The sequence below is a fragment of the Limanda limanda genome, chromosome 10 (genome assembly GCF_963576545.1).
Source record: "Limanda limanda chromosome 10, fLimLim1.1, whole genome shotgun sequence".
Classification (NCBI taxonomy): Eukaryota; Metazoa; Chordata; class Actinopteri; order Pleuronectiformes; family Pleuronectidae; genus Limanda; species Limanda limanda.
This window is the reverse complement of record NC_083645.1, coordinates 17,734,839-17,755,542: the sequence shown is the minus strand read 5'-3', so window position 1 is coordinate 17,755,542 and position 20,704 is coordinate 17,734,839. Positions and strand designations below refer to the sequence as shown.

The 20,704-nt window shown below is 44.1% G+C and overlaps 1 protein-coding gene across 1 annotated transcript in view; it reads right to left on the bottom strand.

Moving 5' to 3' along the window:
• col23a1a (collagen type XXIII alpha 1 chain a) overlaps positions 1-20,704 on the bottom strand; it is a 117,586-nt gene that overhangs the window by 31,162 nt on the left and 65,720 nt on the right. The gene's annotated exons all lie outside the window — the stretch shown is intronic.

The window sequence follows — 20,704 nt, the reverse complement described above, 5'->3', positions numbered from 1 at the left end:
ATATCGTGTTCATCAGAACCCTTCATCACTGTCTCGCCTCCATTCAGCCTCTATTCAGCCTGCAGAGTTGAAGCTGTTGCTGCCACCATTCCGGTGAAAAGCTGTTGATGGAGAAGTTTCGTAGAGTTGTGAAAAATAACAGGAGCGCTGTGCATGAACCAGGGGATGACTGCGGCCTGTAGTGAGAGGGCCGTCCCATATAAAGCCATTCGTTTACATTAGTGTCCCTCTACAAAAATACAGATTTTTGATCAGTCTCAGAAAAACTGTAGTTCTGTCTCAATACTATTAGATATTAACATGACCAACATGGAACTGTTAGTCAGTAGACTCTGTCTCTGTCTGTAGTATATAAGATAATGTGGCATTCTATGGACAACTTCACCTTATCTCTGAAATTCTGGTTCTCAAATATTTCTACCTATCTGTCGTACTTGACTTTGGTCTGGAACTTAATCCATTATTGTTTTAAAAAATCTTGAATTTAAGTTGACAAATGCTTAAATCCTGTGAAGGATAATTTTTTCTTCTGCAAACAGCATGAAGCTACTGACATTTCATTTAAGTCTCAGGCTGCAGTTGTGATTTGCACCAGCCGAACTTGAGAAAACCTGCTTTTGTCAAATCAAACACCCATTTTTTTAACAACTAATGAGTGGACGAAGTACAGCAATATATCTCAATGTAAACTGCATATTTCCCATGTGTGGAAACTAAGCATGACAGCTACAGCAGCAGTAACTAAACCTTCAGCTCCTCCATGGCCTCCAACACCTTGCTCCTTCTTTCCATGTGCCCATCCTCCCACCAGCCGTCCTGCTCCTGGAGCCAAATGGGAACCATACCGGGCACTGTTCTGATTCTAAGTGGTTGTGGCTGCAGACATGTTTTCCCTATTGTCATTATTGGAGTTATTGTAGGGGCCTAATCACTTCCTGACTGTGCCAGCCTTTTCAAAGAGGGCTCAAATCGAGCTGCTCCACCTCCTGCTCATAGCTACCTCTCCCACTTTCATCCAGCTCTGCCCTCCTCTGTGCAACAGCAATAACCCATTAATGCCTCTGGAAATGAAGGATAAAAGAAAAAGTATAAAAAGACGTTAATTGTTGCCATTGCTTTCGTTGAAACTCGGCTTTATTTTTGCACGGTGTCACTGAACCAGAATTTCACCTGCGTCTATTATCGCTCTTATAATAGATTCAATTTACCAGTTTTTTTAGCTTCAATCGACTTTCTTGGCAAACAAAATAAACCATTTATCATGGAACAATGGAGGCCGTGTACAGCTGTGCACCGACTGACTCCTATTTAAATTTTATGTTTCTACAGTTTTAATCATTTAACACCTCTACACCTTCAAACCTCAGACACATATGCCATCAACATACACACGCACACACTCTCTCCACAGCATTTATATTAATAGTCTCCATATTCTATAGTGGTCTCTGGTTCCCCTGCTTGAGCCCTCACAGCCATAAACAGCCCCATGGAGATGTTCTTCTGGTGCCAAAGCCTCTGCTGCAAAGAGCGAGAGAGGGCCAGAGATTTCAGGCTGGAAAGGGAGGTAGATGGGGAGGAAAGGCTGGAGCGGGGGAGAAAGTGAACGATGGCAGAGGCTCACCGGGAGCCAGTAGGGATGAAGGGACGGATGCATTGCTTTACTATCCCATAAAAGATGGACGTTTGAAGTGCCTCCTCTAGTGCCTCAGTCGCCAAATGCAGCAGGCGTCGCACAGACTGAAACGTGGGCGTGTGATTGGTCCTGAGCGGCAGGGTTGCGGGAGGATGGAGGTGGGAGATGACAAGCTGATGTAGGACAGGACTGACTGGAGGAAGTGATGGGAAAAACAGCTGCACGGGAGAGAGGAGTGCATGGAAGCGTGGAAGTGGTTCAGATTTCTATTTCAGGAGAGGGCAGTGAACACAAACCTGTTGAGATGCCGACGGACAAACAGACACACAAACACATGATGTGACTGGAGGTGTCAGTCGTGACTTCCTGTGTCGCTGTGACATGCCAGGGTCAGAAGATGTCACACTGCATCTCCAAAATAGAAAAGTGTGTTTGTAAGCGTCTGGATTGTTTTACTTCATGTACAACAGACTGTTAATAAAAGATATCCGACATGACTGCTTCCCAACAATGAGGCCAAAGTGTCTTGATCGCCCCCTGGGGGCTGGCTGCAATATTGGTTAATAAATTCTGTCTCCTCCATGTTAGTGGATGGGAAATGGACCAAAATAAAAAGTGAAAGCATGTGTCGAAAAAAGGCTTCTGTCATTCTAGGTAGTTGTTATCACACTGATGGACATGTGCTCATGTTTTTTGATAAGTTTGGTTTAAATTAGTTATTTGATGCTATCAAAACAAACTGACTCCTGATTGGCATTAGATGCGTAAGATGGCGGCGTTCGTAACCGCGATATTTAGGCTTCATTTCTGCAAAGTGGGAGGAGGAGGAGACACGTCTTCAATCTTTTGTTGAGGGAGATTTTCCGAGAAGAATTTCAGGAGCAGGACAATATCTCAACCACTCATCATTCGCCGTTTCTCTAAATACCGTCCTAACCCTCTCCTCGTCTTTCATTCTGGTTTTCTACACATTTGGGTCCATCATTCCCCCATGATCCGGCACATTCCCCAGAATCCTTCAACCTCTCATACATCATTTATATTTCTATTGTCGTCAATAAACTGTTAAACGCATCTTGGTGCTGGTGAATAACATTCTATAGTGTGTACCAACACAGTAATGGACTGATTATACTCCCTACCCTTCTTTCTTTCAAGATATCAAATGTTATCTATGTCAACCGGTTACACAACTTAAAAGATAAAACATGACATTCCCACAAATCATTGTTCAGTATATACAATGTAAAGCAGATGGGAGGATGCCAAAGAAGCAGACCCAAGGGACTAAGGAAAGTCCATGTCCTTCACTGTTATAGGTGTTGAAAATCCTTCCAAAGAAAGACAGATGGAGCTCGACAAAACGTCAGGCAGGAAAGACGACTACATCCTGAGCGTAGATCTCTCTGTGAGACACACAGACAATGCTGTACACATGCAACCTCCCTCAGCATCAGCTATCGTGACGCACACACACACACACACACACACACACACGCTGAACTGCATTTGAACTGCGGATAACTGTGCTTACATGATCCCATGATGCATTCTGTCTGTACATGTGGGGCTAGAATGCATGCGGTCCAAAGTTTGACGATAAGCCAGCTACCAGGCCAATCCTCCCAAGAGGACTGTGTGTATGTTTATGTGTGTGTGTTTGTGTGTGTGTGTGTGTAGAGAGAGATTGTCAAGACCTGACACTGAGAGAAACAAACACATGGATCGCAGCCCAGATCCAGCAGCCTTTGTTAGAGTCTTGACATGGCACCCATACGGCGTAACACACACACAAACACACACACACACACACACACACACACACACACACACACACACACACACACACACACACGCAATTACTGTTTTGAAACCTCAAATTTGGCATTTTGTCCAGCACCATCTTGGTTTTGTAAACTAGAGGTATAACTATTCAGAAGAGCGAGGGGTTGAGCCTCACAGAGGTTACAGACACTGCACGCCCACCTACACCTGAGACCTGCAACCATTGGACAGTAGTAGCTGTCAATCACAGGCTATCCTTGCCCTAAATGATGCTCTATTGTCTATTATCATAAACTCCATCTGAAAATATTTACTGACGTTATAAATCAAGTAAGAAGTATAGGGTAATTTTCTCATAGACTAGAAACTGAATTCTTTTTGTAACCAGTGGAGTTTCCCTCTGCTGGTCATTCGAAAGAATACATGTTTCAGGCACTTCCGCATTGGCTTCATTTACATGGGCCCAGAGTTTACATCCATTTTGAATAAGCGTGTCGAAGGTTTCTTCTCAATACCTCCCCAACAGTGCAACACACCACACACACATACACACACACACACACACACACACACACACACACACACACACACACACTCACACACACACACACACACAGTCTGCTTCTCATAGCCGTGGCTCGGGTTGATTTAGCTACTGTGACATTTCTCGCAAACAAAGTGCTTCCATGGACCAAAGCACCCCTCCACCCCCCCACCACGCTTTGAAAAGGTCCCATTTTGTTTAACCCCAACAACTGGGAGCAATAAAGAGCCAAATGAAAATAGCCGAACGTGATACTGTATATGTACAACCACAGGTCTCGCATCCACCCATCCATCCATCTAACCCCCCCACTCTCCTCAACTGTTGCATACTCCTCATGCAAAAGGGGAAAATTCAATTTAACCTGAGAGGAAGAGGAAAGTGGGGCAAGGGGCGGAGAGGAAGAGTGCAAGTGGCGAAGGTCAACTTCTTGATTCCATGTTAGCTGGAGGCAAAGTGTCCTCTCATTTCTATGGTTGTTCCTTATTTTAAAATGGAGATTTCCCTTTAGTCTCTATGATGTCTGTCTGTATATCACAGTTGAAGAGACTGATATTTTCTAAATCGATGCACTTGAGACAATCTGTGTTTTGTTTTGTATCTGTGGAGATGTTGACAAACCAAATTCAAGAAATTTGGACTCAGACGATTTATGGTAAACATACAATTAATCATTTGTTTCAGATTAAAGAGTGAGCTGTTTCACTATATCCGAAAAACGTTATCTGTATATCTAAGCCAACTGCTATCATTGAAACTGTTTACTGAACGCGAGGATTCCCGCGACAGCTGAGAAGCTTCTCTGTCTGAAACTTCCCTCCTTCCTAAACCGTCTCCTGGTCTGTCATCGTTTCCCAGTGTTTGTTCAACTTTCGTTTCGATGAGATGCAGGACACATGCTGTGGATGTAAACACCAACAGAAAGAGTAAAAAGTCAACGGATGTGATTCACATGCTGGTGATTCATTCTCCAGCTGCTGTGCATCTCTCTCGCTGCGGGTCAGACGGGGTTTAATGGCTCAGACTGGCTTTGTGTCTATTCAGGTTTTGTGCAGCACGTGCACACACATCATTGATTGTTACTTTTTGTCACTTTGTGCTCCACACTCAAACATAATATGTTGAATACACCAAATTATGAAAATGTTCTTCATCTTGCATCTACAACTTAGCCGTGCACATACCTCCATCAAGGCCCAACAGTCCACTTTAATTCAATCAACCCACCCACTCACGTATATCAGTTCCCTAAATTTGTCAGAACGAGATCAACGAATTATTCCCAAGGAAATCAGTGAAGATGTTAAAAAAAAGAACTTCTTCACAAAATAGTTTCAGTGTGATGCTGCTTACAAACGAACAAACAAACAGGGATACATCATGTCCTTGGTGGAAGTATTCATGAGGTCTGATAATTGTTGAAAACAAAAGTTCTTCCCTGACCCCATTGTTTACTTCCACCACAAGTTTCATGATGATCTGCCAGTAGTTTTGCGAAAGTCGTAAACAAACAGCCCCACCACCAGAATGTAACCTCCTTGGTGGAGACAATGATCTGCTTCCACATAAACACATTATCACCTTAGAGAGTTGTGCAAATTCAACTATTTCAGTATTGGATAATAATGTTTTCTCAACTTCCCCTCATCGGCATATTATGGGGTAAAGCTGTGCAGAGAGAAAGGAGAGAGGACACTAAGAGAACCCTCTGGCCATTTTATCACCATATGGAAAACAAGTTGAGACCACACAGATGCAGGATTCTTTTCCCCCATGGAGATCTTGCAATTATATCTTATTCTTATTTTTGGTAATCCTGCTTATAGACAAACAGCAATAAAACATAACCAGCTGACTTAAGGTTTTGTTACCTCGGTCAAGGAGATTTTTGTCCAATGCTTTTATTCCCAATACGTTTTTGTCACACAATTTGCATGGAATTTTGTTGAGCGGCATGACGTAATGAAAACCAATTGATTTAATTTCTACTTTGTTTCAGATTCCAAGATTTGGAGGTTTTAAACATTCTCGTTGATTATGTAGAGAATAATGAATCAATCTTGAGGAAATAGATCAGATGAGCACTTAGTACAATGTGGTGCAGATCCAAATAAGAATCTGAGTACAGTCGATTTAAATGTGGTTTCATAAGAGGTCGGTTGTGCCTTTTGCTCTACACTTTACCGGTGTAATATTTTCTTCTTCTATTTTTTAATGTGTTTACACCCACGACTGACAAATAATATCCAGATTGTGTTACAGCCCGTCTGCCTGCGGCCTGTAGTTTAGACCTTTGACTTTTGAAATGTGATTTGAGAGACATGCTATACAGTAACCGTCACTCGGATATGCATTCACAGGTCGTGTGTGATCAGGAAATAAGAAGCCGAGAACACAACGGCACCAGGTCGACCTTCCTGTTTTACTTTCAGCCTCAAGTGTTCCGTGACAGAGGAGTGGATTTCTCTGAGCAGTGTGTCAGAGGGCGTCTGTGTGAGAGGTCATCGGAGAGGGTGTTTTTCACTGAGGAAACGGACGCCTATTTCACGCCCACGCCACTGTGATCAACATGTAGATTTCTTGACATGCTCCGTCAAGGCTGAGTGATGCTGCTGTAAACTTGTGCGTGCAAGAAAGTTCTCTTACAGCTGCAGGGTTGTTTAGGTGTTTATGTCCGTTGCATTATTCATTCGGTCCAAATGAGCGCTATATATGAAAAGCCTTCATTTATTCAGGTTTTCTCATAATCTCTGACAGTTCTTTAGGTTGTTTCGATTGACGAGCTTTCACTTGAGAGAAACTTAGATTGTGTGTTTATATTCGGCTTGCGAGTGTGCACAGGCTGGGGGTTGGCCACCTCCTGTGCGTTTGCTCCTGTGAGGTACGGCAGGTGGTTTGCGTTGAGTGGCGGGCTGGCGCTGAAAAGCTTCACATAGGTAGTCATCGGGTGTCACAGCTAATGAGAGGCTGCGTTGGAGATGGGCCCGCCCCACACAGAGAGACAGACGCAGTCTAAACACAGAGTTCCCAAGCAAAACACAGCCAGCACCAGCCGAGCACGGCAAATAAGAGCAGATCACAACAAAGCGGACCAGAGGACCCGACGTCGAGCTGCCAGAAACAAAGGCTTTGACTTCAGGCAGCAAAAGCTGAAGTTTCAGACTCAAACCAGGACAGACAAGGTCGTCTGAGAGTTGGAAACAGGGTTTCCCTCAGCAAACCATTTAGCAGAGATAGGGGTCAGGAAGGAACTCATTAGGTTTTGGAGGGAATTTGTTTAATCCAGGAGATAGTAGATAGAGCTTTTTGTAATTTCTTCTGTAGTAATTCATGAGTCATGATGAAAATGTATTTATATTTAGGAGATGTATATCTTTGAGTGTTTGCAATTTGATAGAGTATACATTAATTAAAGGGGAATGTTGGGCCTGATGTTGGTATGCGCTCTACTGAGTGCTATTCTAGCTTGTGAGCAGCATTATGAAAAATTTTGATTAATGGCATTTTTAGCAGGTTGATATCTATGACTGTGTACAGTTTGGTACGGACCCAAATTCTAAAATATCCTCAAATTATCTGGCAGCAGTGATTAGCACGTGGTCTTTCTGTGAAGAGACTGCATGTTCTCCACGTGTCCACTTGGGTTTTCGCTTGGTACCTTCCTTCCATAGTCCAAAGACATGTAGATTGGAGATTAAGATGATTGGAGCGTCTAAATTGAACTAGCATTATAGATCGAAAGTTTAAAACGTGAGCCGCTATCAGCTACTTGTCGAACCTTATTAAGTAAAACTGGAGCAACAAATTCCCTTTTTGTTTGGAAGTGCATGTTTCATTTTTTGTGAATGACAATGTTTAGTGTCTTCAAGTGTTCTCACTCCCACTTTGACCATTGGGACATTTCCCTGATGTCGCTGCATACAACTCTACACATTTTTAGAAAACCACAAACATTAAGGGAAAGCCTGGGAAATGTCGAGAGCTTGGATGTTTGGACTTTGTGTGAATACAAGTGTGTCTGTGAATCTGTGTCCTTCTTTCAGGGGTGTGGGGGGAGGAAGGTCCTTGCGTGACAAAGCCTTACATAAGTTGACCTCAGATAAACAAACCCTACTCCGGCTGCAGGTGAAAAACACACACGGGTGCACACACACACACACTTACACTCAGATGTGCGTTTGTTGATGCAGGGCATGGTAGCGTGCATGAGAGAGGCTTGGGTTTTCAGGGTTATTCTGGGTGGTACTTCCATTAGCAGTGACTCTGACCACAGACGGTGGAATTTGGGCACTCAGGAGAAAATTAAGTGTACAAACACAGTTGCAGGCAAATGAGTAATCCTGAAACCTCAACACACACCGAACCTCCATGGCTGCAGATTAGAAGTAGAAACACTTGCAGAACAATGAGTCGCATTGCCACCATCAGATGTGGGAACCAGTGAGTCCCATAGAAAATGGGAGATTTGGCTGAAGGCAGGCGAGAGCATCCATTGGTGCAACGCCGCAGTGAAAATGAGGGTTATGTTTGTAGATCGGATCAGACTGGGGCCACCGCTGCCCCAAGGACTTCCAGGAAGTCTGAAGGTGTGAAATTCAGTCCTCAGGGAGAATAAACATGAGGTTTAGCACACACTAGCACACATGTAGGGTGCAGATAAAAGAAAACACACAGGTCACCCGAAGGAGCATGGATCTTAGCATGACACGATGCTGTCCTGAACCGCCAAAGTGCCAAATTTCCTTGAAGGGGGTTTGGATGACGTTTTTTAAAGCCGACACAAGACAGAAGTATGAGATGCTTTACTGTGAGCATCGCTGTGCGGAGTGGTAATTTGACAAGGATAGTTTGAAGTGTTGGTTCGGTCCGGCCTGTGTCGAATGGTGGTCTGTAACAGGATAAAATGCACTTTTATCCTTGAATCCTTTCATTCATAAAATGTGGTTCTCGTTTGACGCTCTGGAACACGTTAGGGCAGAACCGGAGAGCCGGTGGAGGAGGGAGTGGGGGTGGTTCTCCCACTGTAAAGGAGTAAAGGGGAAAGTGCACTAATCACCATGAATTTTAAATGAAAACGTGAGTATTTGTGTGTGTGGCTGTAACAGAAGACATTGTGTAGGGCACTGTGTGGGCCATGGTCGAGGAAACAAAGTGTGAATGTTCAAAAGGAAGCTTTCTTCCAGCCTCCGCCTGTAATCCTGACAGCTTTTCTGGAAAGAATTCCATCTGCTGCCTTTCTCTTGGCTTTGTTTTAATTCCACCTCTTGCTTTACTCCTCCAATTGAAATCAAATTCAAATCTTCAAAATGATTGCTTTTTTCCCCCCCTAAAGGTGTCCCTCTTCTCATGCCCTTAGCTCTTATCTTACACTAAAGCGTCTTGTTCTGGTTTCTTTCTCCTCGTCTCTCACACTTGAATCCGACAGGCTAACTGCCGCCTACGTGGAAGCCAAGGTAAGATCAAGCAGCCTCCAAGCCGTGGTTTGTGGGTAATGGGAAACATGGTACAGGTGGTCCAGAGGCTGATTAGGCAGTCAGGACTTTGTGTGACATGAAATAGACGAGCAGAGCCACAGTAAGCTGACTTACAAACACTTTTGCTTTCTACATGTGGGAACAGATGAGAGCCTGTTGACTGCAGAAATAATGGAGGCACAATGAGTTGTTTTTCAACCACAATGTAGTAAGACAGAAGTACACAGATGAGGGAGCACCTCTTGATTCCTACTTATGAACACGAAGTCCCAGAACATCCAGAACTTTACCATTCAAAGCTACATTTGCCAAACTTTCCTCTGTTTTCGTTAACTCTATCATTTCATCAACCCCGACAAACCTGGCTTAATCTATCTATCATGTGCCAATCCTTATTTCTTTCTGGTCTGGCAGTGATTAAACCCCAGTGCAGAGACCTCTGGTCCGCCATTGCACTCAAGCAAATAACCCCTGACGCCATCTGATACATGTGGATCAAGAATCGATGGCCGCGAATCAACATTCATGTGGAATCAGTTGTCACAAGCCCGTCATGGAAACATACATATAGCAAAACCACACGAGAGGAGCATGTAGTAAAAAGGATCAGCAGACGTCATTTTATTTTGTGAAACACATGTTGTGTTTATATCTTTTGGATATCTCAGATAGAGGATTGGGAAAAAAGAGAATCATCTGCAGGGATTTCAGGCAAAAAAATGTCAATGTCAGAAAAAATCTGGCTTCTGAATGTAAGCATATTGAAATAATGAATACAAATGATGAGTGAGTGCATCGACTCTGTGGGGGTCTTGGCCCATTGACAACAATGCACATACAGATGTAGATACACATCTCCCACGTGTACATACACCGAACAAATCTGTGCACAAGAGATCTTCAAGATGTCAGCGTAGATCTCAGCAGCTGAGCTCATTGGCTGCCTGAGGGATCAATGCCTACTTCCTCTGCTGTGATGCAATGTTTCTGGGATTTAATATTATTATTAGATAATAAAATAAATATATTCTTGCTGAATTATAATACAAAAAGGAAAAAAAGTCTAAAATGTTTTCCCTCTGACTCTTGGGCTCTTGTCCACATGCTACCAGTGTTTTAACAATGGAAGCTATATTCTGGTTTCTCAATGTGTGTTTAGCACTGCTCGTCCTAACTACAAGTTTGTGGCTAAACTTAGCATCACTGCACCACATGACCAGTATTCACAGCCATCTGCCTCGCCCAAAATTTATTGGACCACTGCGCTCTTCTGAGGGATTTAATGGACCACTGATGTAGAGTCTATCGCAACCTACTGGCCCAGCATTCTTATTTGAGCATTTGTTGTCACTTTTATGTGGATAGAGGTATCCATTAAAAAATATATGAAGCAGTAGGGTAGAGAAGACTTTAAAATTGTCTGTCAATATATAAAATTAATTTGGATTCAGAAAAATCTAAAGTTAAATCCAGAAAAGCCACTTTGACAGTCACACTCCACACACTGGTCTAATGTCACCCGAGAAGCTGCTGCAGCCTGTTGGGACGTGAACTCTATCCGTCACGTCAATGCCTTCTGGGTGATCACTCAAACTCTTTGGGATTTCGATATGACGGTTATCAACTGCCTCTTTTAAAGATGATCACCTGTTTATTTTAAAGACCTACAACACACATATTTGTGTAAGGGGGATATCATTTCATTGTGCCTCTCGATACGATGCCACCACTGCAGAGTTTCTGGATGTCTCTCGTTCTCTGCGTTGTGATGTTGCCGATGTAACATGAACCACGTCCCCTTTTACTACTGCGTGCAACAGTGTAGTGTGTCTGTGCTTGTATGTTGTGTTGTTGCTGTTCTTATGGCAGGTGCAGACTTGCCCCAGTGTGAACTTTATGGGTGGGGGTCATGCGTCACCTTATCCGATTGGTGGCTTCCATATTTGGTCCAATCAGCTGCTCATGTTCCCGGGGTCGGAGCATGGAGGGCTCGAACACGCTGGGTGATAGACTCACATTAGTGTGATATTTCAGCCTGTTGTGAGTTAACAATTAAGCATTCGTGTGAGATTTGTGAGATTAAAGTGTCCACAATGAATAGAAGTCAACGCAAAGTCCTAAAAAACCTGAGTGTAGAGTGTGTGTGTGTGTGTATCTCGAGTACTGGTTAGTTTGTGTGGCCGACAGCTGCGACTATGATAGATGGTTGACACAGCTGATACGTCTGATAGCCTTCATGTACAGTTATGAAAGTTAAACACAGCTGGGAGCACATGACGGAGGTATGTGCCATTCAATGCTGTCGACCAATCGCATCCCTGTGTCAGCATTCATCACGTAATGACCTTGCATAAGGGCCGAGGTGGAGCACGCAGGGATGAGATAGGGGACCACAGCTGCAGGGAGAGAGAGAGAGAGAGAGAGAGAGAGAGAGAGAGAGAGAGAGAATCTCACTCAACGCGCACTCATCTAACGCCTTATCCACACTCAGTCGAGTTCATCGTTTGACGTAATGGGTTTTATTCTTTGCACCCAGCGTGAACACTGACCAACCTTTGGCTCTCCTGCTGTCTCCGGATCTCGTGAAGCTTCTTCAGCTGCTGCTGGAAACTCCCACATTTCCAAGCTCGCCAACAAATAAGCCGGGAGTGGAAAGCAGTGTCAGTGATAGAAGCAGTCATTCGGATAAAGTATCGCAAGGAACGTCTTTCAACGAGCCATCCAAAGCCAAGGAGTGGTGCACTGACCCAGCCCCTGTCCAAACACTAATCAAGAACTGGAGTCACCGTGATTTATTCAGCATTCTCCTGCCAGGTCAAGTGGAAGAAAACCGCATGTGGTTGTAACGCCCGCTCTGACCGACAGAAATGTTCTTGGGCCGAGCCGGAGTCCCAGATAAACGGGTACTGTGGGTAAACTGATACATCAGCAGAAGAAATAAATTCGGTGATCATTTTGAAAGTGATTCAGGGCCCTTGCCATCCATTCAAAGTGGTGCTGCTTTCACATAGGTTCATATTTTTTATTCACAGGATGAGGCCGGCCTTATAAATCTTTGAGAGGAGGTTGACATTATAAACTACCCAGATATTTCCAACAATGGAGGCTTTGTCTGTATGCACCTCACAGTAGTGCGGCCAGTTGAACCTCGAACAAAACCTAATATGGTCAAATGGCTCTGACAGCCCCCCCCCTCAGTCGACCTTCTGTTAAAGCCATTTTCAAAAGTGCAACAATTGATGTGTTTGACTCCAAATTCAAACTCACTCAGCTTGTCTTAATAAACGCAGGAGCAGGAGTCTGATTTTGGCGGGGGGGCCTGCAGGATCTAATTACCCGTCTCGTCTGTCAGCGATCACACTGGAGAAGAAGCAGGTCCCACTTAAAGCACCTGTTTACGACAGAGGATTGCAGATGCATGCCAGACATCTAAAGTCACGTGCATGCCGGCTACACCTACGAATCGTCTAACTTTCATCTCCACTCATTCAGTCGACTGATGAACCCACAGCAGTGCTTTGCATCGGGGACAAGGCTTGTTCACTTTCTTGTCAAGATTCTAGATTCATGTCTTTACAGTAAATATGAAGCTACAGCCAGAAGCTAGTTAGCTTAGCCTAGCATAAAGACTGTCATCAGTGGGAAACTGCTGCAAACTGAAGCCAGACTCAACAAAGACGGGGGGGAAAGAGCTGTTATACACGTAGAAGACACTGAGGAAGATGTCAGATCTCTGTTTACCAAAACCTCCAGACTCAAAAACAGTTTCTTCCCCCTCGCCGTCTCACTTCTAAACCGCCAACCCACTGTGGCACTGTGCAACAACCCTGGATCTTTATAAATACCACTGTAAAATTACTCCCGGAATTATATTTTATTATAATGATATTTAATTATATTCATTTACTTCAACCCTACTGTATCATACTGTTTAATATTCATCCCTGCACTTCTTTTCTTTCTTTTTCCTAGACCATCGTACTGTTTGTATTGTTTTGTTTTGTGATGTGTATTCTGTGCAAGCACACTGAGAGCCACTTCACGATGTCAAATTCCTTGTTTGGGTAAACTTACTTGGCCAATAAAACCTGACTCTGATTCAAGAGAGTTTGTGGTGATAATTGTCGACACCAGTGTCTGTGTGCTATCACTTGATCTCAGCAGCGGAGTTGATACGTAGCTTCTTGCCTCTGCCTGCTGCACCCGGCTGCTCCACCTCTCGCCTGAATAATGTGGAAGATTTGTTGCTGTTGTGAACGCGTCTGTGCAGAAAACCTCCCGCTGTGTTGTGCATGGAAACGGCTTAACTGCTGAAGTGAACTGTGTCCTGGTTCATGTTGAGTGTGGCATCAATCTTCTTATCCAACTCCAAAACAATTTTTCGGACAAATCTGTGAATTCCACGTTTCAAAATATAATCCCATCAGATATAAATTGAACTTAACAAACAGATAGATCAAAAGGGACAGAAGAGGATGAAGTAGCCGAGACATGCGTTACAGATTGAACATCAGAGTCCTTGGTTGATTTGAACTCTTCCAGCAGGTTTGTATTTCCTAACCAGTCCCCCCCCCACACAGGAGATAAAAGCACCACAGTGACAGCAGAAGGGAGGGAGATAATGAATGAATATAGTATAGAAGCGAGGGTCAACTACACCACCCTGAGAAAACATCTCCCTCTTTTTTCCTTTCTCGGCTTCTCATCCTCTCATCCATCCACGTCTGGCTGTTTCCAGCTCCACGTTGCTCCTGATAGGTATTGATGATAGAGAGCAACATTATCTGACTTTGTTCTTCCATCCCCGGGTCCAGAGCTTGTTTCATACTGATCTTTATCCATCTTAATCAGACACCATCTGATTCACTCCTGAGGCCACATGGGAAGTTTGAACACAGTCAATCAAGCCTCATTCCCTGTTTTATCTTTTACCCAGAGCTCAACACTCATGACCTGGCATCAGCAGGCTGGTGTTGTGTGTGTTTACCACCGCTTTCACTGTGTGTCCGTGTGTGTGTGTGTGTGTGTGTATACGTGTGTGATAGTTAAGGCGTGTAACACAGTCAACATGCGACCTCCAGCCTCCCAGTTGGTGGAACCCATAAATCTGCCACTATACTCCAACACAGCTGACCTTTGACCCTCACATTTTACTCTGCAGGCGAGGCTGAGCAGCACAGACTCAGCCATTAAAAGAGAGGAAAGTGACGGGCTGAAAGTGAAGTCGACGTGCAAACACGTGTTGTGGGTGTTTGCCATGTTTCCCCCTGAAGTTGTGTCATACAATATCTTCTCTCTCACTCTCTCTCTCTCTCCACACATCTCTCTCTCTCTCCTGGGCCTGTGGGATAGAGAGGGGTCCTCATGTTGCAGTCACGTCTTCCTGCCTGGATCTCTGCTTCCATCTTCCTCTCACTTTCACTCCCACACGTCTCTGTCCAAGTCACCCTCCTCCTCCTCCTCCTCCTCCTCCTCCTCCTCCTCCTCCTCCTCCTCCTCCTCCTCCTCCTCCTCCTCCTCCTCCTCCTCCTCCTCCTCCTCCTCCTCCTCCTCTCTCTCTCTCCTGGTGTCTCATATTTAAGGCGGCACACAGTTGTCCTTTGGTATTCTCTACTCTTGTAAACACCGCTTGTCAGGGTGTCACCTTTCAATCACCACCACCAGCCCCCCGTCCCTCCAGCACCCCCCCCCCCAATAGCATACAGTACATACCATCTCAGCCCCTGACACACAAACAGTCTCCCCTCCTGAATACTGAGAAAGACTCATCCCTCGACTTAATATGGAAACATACAAGAGAGGACATCAGCTAAAGGATCATTTTGGGGTTTTATTTTTTAAATCGTCGATCAAGAATAAAACACACTATCACTAATTTTTCTTTATTAGGGTTTTATAAAAAAATTATCTTTATGTTTCTCCTTTGTAATATTTGTGATTAAATAACACTGTTACTATACACTCTGTCATAACAAGGAGTCCTGACCCCTAGATTGGAAACCACTGAATTAACAGATTACCAGACTAGTGTGGCTAGAAATGACTATGATAATGAGCCACAATTGTCCTTGCACACTTCTGGTTGTCAAAAATCATAAACAATCCAGTAACAAACAATGTGGCAGCTGAGGAGGCAAATCACTGCATATATTTTGTAACTTTGTGACCCCCTGCATGTTTGCTTTGAGGAAACAATACATCCAAAGAAAAAATTCTCTCATTGTGTCCTGCCCACCAAGACTAAACAAATCCACCAGGCCTTAAGCCTTGTGCAGACTGTGTCTGTTTGTGGTGGTGCCACAAGACATCACAACAAACACAAGCATGGGAAACTGGAGCTTGTGTGTTATGATGGGAATGGATATCAAAAAAGAAGGCAACTTCCTCTCTTATTTAACAGCATAAGATGATTCATATCAAAAATATTATGCTTTGCATTTATGAGTCGTTAACAGTGTTTGCATATGGTCCGTATTAAAAAGAGGCCTAAGGGGCTGATTTTACTTCAATGGATACAGTTGGACTGAGTTTGCTGCTGCTTTGTCTACATATGCACGGTTCACACACACATTTTAAAATGTCTCCACTTCCAGAGTAGACAGATTGGCTGCATAGTTGCTTTGACATCCATCCAGACATCATTGTGGAAATAAACACGGAGAACATGCTTAGAATAATTCATCAATACATAAATATTCCAGGGAGGGAAACTCGATTACTTCCAGGTGTCATTACAGATTCCACCGTCACTCAGCTGTGCTGCTGCTAACTATCCCCGACCCCACGCTTCATGCAACACTTCAATTATAATGAAGAGTTTCCGTCAGTTTCTCCAACACGAGTTGAAAGTGACACGCAGACTGAGGGTTTCATTTTAAACTGTACTCTGGGTTTCCTCTGAAGACTACCACTGTGCACACCGTTCCCTCTGCAGCTCCAGTGCCGTGCCCCCCCCTGCATGTAGAAAACACGGAGCTTTTGAAGATGGAGGCAGGCGGCGCCACAGGGGGCAAACAAGTTGAGGTTCAAAATTGAAACCTGACGACAATAAATGATTGATGACTGACGATATGTACATGGGACCTGAATGGCCAGGTGATTAGCTAACAGCAGGAGGTTAGCGTCTGTGTATGTGTGTATTTTTCTGTAGTTAGTGTCACTGAAGTGCAAGAAACTGACCTGAGCTGAGACAGTTCAGTGTCAAGCTGTTCCCATTCCAACCTGTTATCTGGCACGCGACCTGGACAAAGAGGCCTCTCATGTGCATGCACACGCACGTGCCCACACACACACACACACAAACACAGATCCAACTCACGCACTCCACTCACAATCATGTTCTTAAAAATTTCAGCCCAGAGGCGTCTTGTTTTTTCCCCCTTTCTCTTTATTTTGCAGTCGTTTTTCTAGTTCCCTGCGGTCGGAAATGTCTTGTTTCCTTAATGGTTTCCAGTAAAGTTCCCAGAGTCCCCAGTGAATACACAACCATCCTCCAGAGGAGCGTTCGTGCGGCCAATTAGGCCCGGCTTTCAGAGCGGTGTAATCAAGTCATGTCCTGCTAAACCTCATGCTATCCTGAAACTCAGACATGATCTGGGATTAAACACTTGTGGAACCACAGTTTAAGCCGGTTTGCCGCAGTGCAGAACTCCCTGCATTACTTCATTACATCCCTGCATATACACATGAAGATTGTTAGAGTCAAATTTGCCAGTTTAAAAAAAATGTGATTCCTATGAAAGCCATCAAATGTGTGTTTAATGTTCAGCTTCTTGTCCTGCGAGTCTGCTCAGCAGGATTATCCTGTACTACACTGTGAGGAGGAAATGAAGCACAGAGAAAGTGAACATCGAAAGTGTGTGTTTGTGTTTGGGGTTTTGTTCCCTTACAGTATCCAGCTTGTGTGTGTATTATTCACTTGTGTGTATATCGTTTCAGTCTGGATCTCCAGCAACACGCCCAGCGCTCATTAACCAGATGCCCTGCTCAGGGAGCTCCGTTCTGGGCTTCACCTCTATGGGAACCTGGGTAATCACCGAGCATCACGACCCAAGGGCTGGAGCCTGCTCTCTGCACCACCGCAGAGTCCAGCAGGCATCGTCTAGCATTAGCTCCCCCCCTCTGGGACCATGGTCACAATAGCACTAACTGTTGGCATTATAATGAATGGGTATTTAATGGCACTGAGCGCAGAAAGGCATTAAGTAATGTAGGGATTATTAGGGTGGGTTATTAGCAGCCATCCGTGGTACTTTGGTTCAGTGAGACCAGCCCAACTGTTAGGAAACACACGCACACGCACACACACACGCACACACACACACACAGTATATATGAGGCAAACTGACTATAGAGGGAATCCATGTAAGGAAAAAAAAGGGGGCGACTCCATCATTTTTCACTTTCATTCTTATCCCTGAAAAAAATGTGCCAGGAAATTTGGAGTGCAAAAGTAAGGAAATGAATTAGTCTTTCTGCCGGAGGTCTTTCTATTCATCATGCAGCCGGCTCATTTGTCAACAAGTCATTTTCTTTACGTTTCAAGGATTTTCCAGCAGAAACATTTGCCCTGAAGAATCATTTTAAGTTGTTGCAATTGTTCCATTTTCCATTTTGCTCTTAAGCACAAGTTTCCAGATTCTCTATAACCGTCCTTTTTTATGGCACAGTTTACAGTCCCACCTGCTTCTTCCCGCGCTGACTCTTTGCCCCTTGTTGATGGATTCCCTCATTACGGCTCTGCGGGCTTCTCAGTCACGCAGTTGCACTCCAGGCCAGTGTCGCAGCTGCACGGTCAGCCAGGTGGCTGCTGTAGCATTCAGGATGTCAGGATCTTAATGTGCAGTAAACACCGCATGATAAAAGTTCCATCGAATATGTATCCTGTTTACTGTCGTTTATACATACATGTGTATACGTCATTATTGTGCTACACATACACTGGAGTGTTGCGTTTTCCTGTTGCCGCATCAAATTGCTTCCCACTGCAGAGACACTTCCTAGTGGTGTTAATAAAAACGAATATAAATACATAAATCTCTCTTCAATCTTTAGTGTTATTTCCGAGTGGAGCTGCAAATAACATCGTAGGACGTGCTTCCTGCAGCTGGAACTAAATATAGCATAATAAATAAATTGTAAAAATGTATTTAATCTTTGGTCTCAGCTGAGTCAATCTGTGGGAGTTGTTTTATCATCAACATCATGAGGTCGTGTTCTCAATTGTAATTTTCAGCGTTAACATGATTTTCTGGATATTTACCTTCTTCAAAGAAGTTATTTTTCCACCCGTCTGTTTATTTGTTGTTTGTTTTTAAGTTGAGCTCAAAAGCTGCTGAGCATATTAACAGTGAACTTGGTGGAAGGATGCAATATAGACTAGACAAGAACCCATTGAATTTTGGTGCAGATCTGGATTAGTGGCTTTGTGTAGGAATTTCTTTTTCACTGTCTTTAACATTAAAGAGAGGGTGTTTTTCAACATTTGTTGATTTCTCAGAGACTAATTAATAGATCTTAATGGAAAAGAAGTCTAGTATGTCTACCTGACTGCATGTGTGCAATTCGGTGGGGATTTAAGATAAAAATCCAGCAGGTCCTTCACCTCAAATCAGCCAGATGTACCATCAGTTTACCCTGGATTTACCCTGCCTGCTTATCCTCTTAAACACTGGTCCTTGTGGCACAGATCTCCTGCACTCTTGCTGCTCTGTGTGCCAGTCCCCACACACTCCCTGCTCCTTTAATCTGCCGAGTCCAGATCCTCTCAGCTCATTTCACCCCAGCAGAAACAAACTTTCTTTGAAGAGCTTCCAGCTTCCTGCGGGTCGGAGCGCTATGACTCACCACAATGACACGAGTACCTGCTGCGAGTGTAGGGGGCTGCGGTTGTTTTCACGCGCACAAACTTTCCCATGGGATGTACGGATAAAGACATATTCCACACGCTCGCTATAACACACACCACATAGGTGCAGTCACGCAGTTTGGACAGACTCACGCCACACCGCACTACACCCGACTGAGGTGCGTGAGTCCTGCGACGTGTCAGTGGCAGCGGGAAAGAGGAGCGTGTGCATGTGAAAGCAAATAAGAGCAGCTCTGAAGTGCATGTGTCAGGTTAACAGAATTAGAGGTCGGGGGCCGGTGCGGTACACAGACGATCAAGTTGTCTAAACTTTCAGTTGCTTTGATGTTTTGTTTGAGTGAAGCTACGGATCGGGCCACTGTATCTGAAGAGAGTTAAGGGACCATATGTGTGTTGTGATGTGTTTTCTACATGCTTCAGTAATTCGTCTGACACCAACCCGCTGCGCAACCCACGAGGAGCGCTTACTACCCCTTTATTCAAAAGCCTTCTTAGGTTACCGGTGCCATAAACGCCGGGCGGAACAGAGGCAGCCGTTGATTTGATAACGAGCGTGTTTGCTGTACGTGGACATCTGTGAAGACTTTCTCTTTCACGGTAGGGAAGGAACAGCACTTACGTGACAGGGAACGTCACCTTTTTCCACTTAGGACTGCGTTCGATAGGCATCTCTGTTACAGCACTATGTATGTGTGAACTCAGTGTTTATTCCTCCTTCGTTCTGCACTTGGGACACAAACTTAAGTAAAGTAAAAGAAAACCCAGAGGCCTGATGATTTCAAAGAAAGTTTGTTTCTGCTGGGGTGAAATGAGCTAAGAGGATCTGGACTCGGCAGATTAAAGGAGCAGGGAGTGTGTTGGGACTGGCACACCGAGCAGTAAGAGTGCAGGAGATCTGTGCCACAAGGACCAGTGTTTAAGAGGATAAACAGGCAGGGTAAAGCCAGGGTAAACTACCGGTACATCTGGCTGAAGTGAGGTGCAGGACCTGCATATGGGAAGAGAAAGGTACTGAGACAAAGACAGAAACTAGAATGGTTCTCAATAGAGCACATTCCTTTGTCAAGGCCAAACAGTCCCCTTATTTAACCACATTTAAATTCACTAGAGCTGGAATTTTTTCTTAAATCCCCACCGAATTGCACACAGTCATAAATATCAGCCAGGTAAATGAGTTGGATTTTTTTTTCATCAAGATCCATGAATAAGTTTCTGGGAAATCAACAAAAATGTTGAACAAAAAAAAATCTTGTATAGTTAGTTGTAAGACAATGAAAAAGAAATTCCTACACAAAGCCCCTAATCCAGATCTGCACCAAAATTCAATGGGTTCTTGTCTAGTCTATATATAGTCTATATTTCACATTAAGTATGAACACAGAAGGAAACCACAGTTT